Source organism: Salvelinus namaycush, unplaced genomic scaffold (genome assembly GCF_016432855.1).
Source record: "Salvelinus namaycush isolate Seneca unplaced genomic scaffold, SaNama_1.0 Scaffold368, whole genome shotgun sequence".
Classification (NCBI taxonomy): Eukaryota; Metazoa; Chordata; class Actinopteri; order Salmoniformes; family Salmonidae; genus Salvelinus; species Salvelinus namaycush.
In genome coordinates, this window is record NW_024060652.1 from 198,051 (window position 1) to 203,085 (window position 5,035).

The 5,035-nt window shown below is 42.2% G+C and overlaps 1 pseudogene; it reads right to left on the reverse strand.

Moving 5' to 3' along the window:
- Positions 1-580: 580 nt before the first annotated feature.
- LOC120040611 lies at positions 581-4,569 on the reverse strand (annotated as a pseudogene).
- Between the last annotated feature and the right edge of the window lie 466 nt (positions 4,570-5,035).

Consider the following 5,035-nt stretch of genomic DNA (forward strand, 5'->3'; position numbering starts at 1 on the left):
GTAAACCATCCGTTCACAACTCTGTTTCTAGGACAGGTTGCTATGGTTGCCTTGTCTAACTCTCCTGAACAAGTCAAAGGACTGGGGTCAGCCAATTAGGTGCCCACCTGCGCTAGGAGAACCCCCAACACTGTCTATGAGCTCCTCAGTCTCTTTCTGCAGCTTCAGGAGTCAACAGCTGGTTTATAAACCTTCTGGCTGCATCAACAGAGGGCCTCACCTATGGACCTCACCCATGGACACTATTCTTCACTCTGGACTTTCTCTAACATCATTGTGGTGTTTGTGGCTGAATACCATAAAACCACAGTTCACCATTCCATCAGTCCTCTTCCTGTCGCTGTGTGTGTGTGCCCCTGTCTGTTCAGTGTGGTAATAAAGTGTGGATTGTATCCCTGTCTCCTACTGGTCATTAGCGTTCTCTAACCGGGACAGTTGCACCTATAATCGAAACCGGCACCCCTTTTGGAAACCACCACATGGTGGCGCTCTTTTTCAATACCTATTATCTGGAGAGATGATGCACTCTTTATTTAAACCTAACTTTAAAAAAAAAAAACACTGAATAGAATTGCTGCCTTAATTTTGCTGGACCCCTAGAAGAGTAGTGGGGATCCATAATAAATACAAATGAGGAACAAACTGATGGGGGGGATTATGCAATAGCTAGGATATGTTTGTTTCTGATGTCACAGGGTTCCTCCTACACCACCCTATAAGTGTGTACCAAAGACAACAGATAGCTCTGATTCAAACTACACACAGGCTCTTAGATTTGGGTTGGACAGGCAAGTTACTCAGAGGCAGACAACAGTTTCCAAACATTAGTTATCATCTCCCCACCTTTGGACAACATGGGCCTCTGATGCCCAGGCAAATTTTAACAACTTTATTTATTTTAAATTCCATTGTAATCTTTTTTCATTCCTATTTTGTTTTTGTTAGTGTTAAGTCTTGGCTCAGTTTGCTTTTCCAGGAATTCAGTTGCACCAGTTCAGTTCAATACTAGATACATTTTATTTTAATTCATTAATTGTTAACAAACACATCTAAACCAAACACAGGAAGAGAGAGAATGATCTTTAGCTTGGTTCAATAACCTGTGCTTCAGGTTGGCCCTTTGACAACATTTACAGCTGATAACACCAGTCTCTGTCTCTGTGTCTCTGTGTAAAAGGTCTTGGATGTTTATGCAGTCTAAAGGTCCCTACATAAATAAAGGTTGAGTGCTTCTATTGGTCCTCCTTACCCTAACTGGACAAACCTGTTACACTGATATCACTACTGGAAAATCCACTATCACAAATATACACGCTTTAAGATACTCACATTTTATTTATTAGGATTTAAAAAATATTAGTAGGAAATGTTTTGTTCTCTATAATTGACTTAAACATCTGATTCGTCTTCCTCGCCGGTGTTGCGATGCAAAAAGTACAAACACATTTACTGTACCTAGCAAGGTATTTCTTCAGTATACAATAATGTCATTTAGCAGATGCTTTTTTCCAAAGTGACTTACAGATCATTCACAACACCATTTTGTTTTTAAATTCAGCATAGCCCTTTGTTTGGCTAAAGTAGAGAAGTTGTTCTAAGCAGTGTGTAATATACTGTACATTGGTCCAGACTCATCTCAGACCCGGCCCACAGCACACAGCTGGTGAGGTGAAGGATTGAGGGTGAACCCCAGTAATGGTGTGAGGTCCAGATCATCCTCTGTTACTCCAGGAGGAGGAGAGAAACTAAGGCAGGAGGGAGGTGAAGAGGAAGAGCTCCATCCTGCCCAGACCCTCCCCGACATGCGAGAGAGACCAAAGAAATTGGAAATAGCATGAAGTCTGTCCAAGAAGCTACCACAATTTCTCTACTTTTTGCAATGAAATTATTTGCTAAATGATGAAGTTGATATACCTGCAGAAAGGGCCATGAAGGCATCCCTGTTGACGAATCATCACTGCTCATCCAGAAAGTGGGAGGGGTTAAAGGAGTGGGGGCTCTCCCATTCGCTATTGTCCTGTAGGATGGACATCAATAAAGGAATCACAGACATCCCCTGCAGTGAGAGTGAAGCATAGGACACTTATATTCAGAGTAAAAGTAATGAAACTTTGTTTAATAAATGAAGTGCACACTCAAAAAGGAGTGGATTGGAATAATTTCAGGCAAAATTATTTTAAAAATCTGATTTGGACAGCCAGGTATCTGACCTTTTTGATTAAGTATTCCTGGAAGGTGACATCCCGGCTGGTGGTGTGAGGGATGGACATGGGTACAATGTTAGCCAGGCTCTGGGTCTCATGGATCACTGCATCAGTGTAGGGCAGGTTCTTCTTGTCCTCTACCAAGGGCTGACGACTTCCTGTAACCCTGCTGATCTCCTCCTGGACCCGGTCTGAGACAGATAGGAGGGAGGGGTTGGAGTTACTACAGTGGAAGTTATAAACCTTAGTTAACCTTTATTAACCCACACATCCTAATCTAGTTTTAAGTTGGCCATTTGTCAATGTTTACAACTTGTAACACCATGAGTGCTTTAATGTTTAGTCTCTGTGTTTATATCAATCCTTACCCTGTATATGGGGGAACTTGGCCATTAGCAGCAGACCCCAGCGCAGGGTTGTCCCGGTGGTGTCAGTACCAGCACCAAACAGGTTAGCAACACTAAATACCAGGTTGTTTTCTTGATAGTGAGACTCCATTTGCCTGATTTCTTACATACACAAACTAACACAGGTCATGTTTCAGTAAACAAGAACAGCTACCACCGGACTCTCCTAGTTATTAATTCCAAGACATTACATGTTTTTAACTACAATAAGTCTTCATACCTCCAGGGTCTGCTTTCGGACAAGGAACGAGTCCACAAAGCGTCCACACATCTGAGGGTTGAGTCTCCTTCAGTCCCCTCACCAGCTCCCCCATCTCCTGCACATGCATTGTTTACCATGAATGCAGTCTCTGCTTGTGCTAACGTGGGAACATTGACTTTAAATTTAATTCATGCTGCAATGCTGAACTTCCACCATATGAATGAATAGTGCCCTTAGACTTGTTTTGATATCAGAACTACAAACGCTTACCCTCATGTTTTTCCAACACTTCAAACAGGTAGGGGATTTCCTCTAAGATTTTCTCCTCACTCCCTTTCTTGCCCATCCCAAAGTCTCTAAGGTTTGTCAGGGCAAAGCGTCTCATCTCTTTCTATGACTCTCCATTGGCAAACAGAATCCCTATAGAAAAGTACAGTCAAAAAATACTGTTCTGGTGGAGTAGTTGAGTGACATTTATACAGGAATCAAGATCTCTTAAGAACCACAGACTAATGGAAGTAGCAAGTTTCATTCAAAATAGTTGTATATAGTCAGTAGGGGAGATTATATTAATGGAGACTTTCGAAGTTTAGCAGTAAACTATTAGAATTTTGGTAGCTTTCAATGTTTTTTAGAAATTGTATCATATGACATTTAGTGGCCTTTTGGGGTACTTCAGATCATAACAGGCGTTTGTAATGATCTCTGGCCCTCGGTGTGGCCTTATCACATGTAAATAAGTTTGAAGAAAATGAACGACAAAGCTGTAAAACATAATCCTAAATACAAACCATTGTGTTAGTGAATAACATTGGTGATTCATATGAGGGTTTCAGTATGAAATATATTTATTTTTAAACACTTATTTAATTGACTAATATGTCTTTGTTAATGTTTTGGCCCCAAACTGGTGGCAGTTGTAAAAGTCAATAGTTGGAAGAGATGCAAAGTTAATTTAAAATAACGCCATGGTTGATTAGATGCTTTTTTCATGAATTACACTTTTCTCTTCAACCATATGGTCCATCCACTAGACACTCATGAATTCATGTTTCATATCTGTGTACAACCACGGACCTATAATGTTTAACTGATGGATGAATCCAGATTGATTATTATGCAGAACTTCTTTAATAGAACTTGGATAAAGAATCTTTTTTGTGCTTCCCACACTCTCACTCGTATAACTAAATTCCTGTTTCTCCATGCCTGAAGTAAATACCATAAACACCTAACAGGCAGGTAATATCAAGAACATTACAACCCTCCTTTCCTTTGGGCATAAAACAAACTACAGTATTAGTCTTTCAATGGTGTAACTGACAACCAGTCTGTTTACTTTTTAAAGTCAAATAAGTGTGCTGTTTGACCAGTTCTTGCTGAGAGGGTATCTTCTGACTGGGGAGGGGGGTTTGAGGAGCACGGGCTTGTTCTTCCTCACCTACACTCCAGTCCATGTCACTCTCAGTATTGCTCCATTCTATATCCAGTGGGAGGTTTGTGCAAGGCAGTCATGACTTTGAAGTGTGAATAGTTTCTGGTAATGACATGATTGTTGTGAGCTGCTGTGACCATAGGTCCTTTGACAGCTATCACCTAGTGTGGTCTTGGATTGAATGGAGTTGGCAGTTTCCCTTCCTTTCTTTGAGGACAGAGAACTGTGTCACCCACTTTCAGTGTGGATGGCATGGTATGTCTTGTCGGCATGCTCTTTCATCTTCTGTTTGGCTGCAGCGTCAGCACTTTGCAGTGTCATCCTGCTTTCGCCTGATGGGAGGCCCAGGCAGCTTGATCCTCATTGGCCTGCCGTACAGCCTCAGGGTCTTTTGGTCTGGGGATCGCGATGATTGGTGACACCCATGGTGTTGGACCCTCTACTGTCTCAACGATATAAAGGTCCACCAGACGTTTTAATTCTATCAGGTTTCAGGTAAGACCCAAATGCAGACTATGTTGAAGTAACAATGGTAATTACAGCAACAGGGGCAGGCAAACGACAGGCCGAGGTCGATAATCAATAGTGGCAAATGCACAGGACGGCAAGCAGAGTCAGGTCAGGCAGAGGTCAGAAATCCAGAGTAGGGGCAAAGGCACAGGACGGCAGGCAGGCAGGCTCAGGGTCAGGCAGAGTGGTCAGGCAGGCGGGCAGAGAGTCAGGACAAGCAAAGATCAAAACCAGGAGAGCAAGAAAAAGAGAGACTGGGGGGAAACGCAGGCACTGA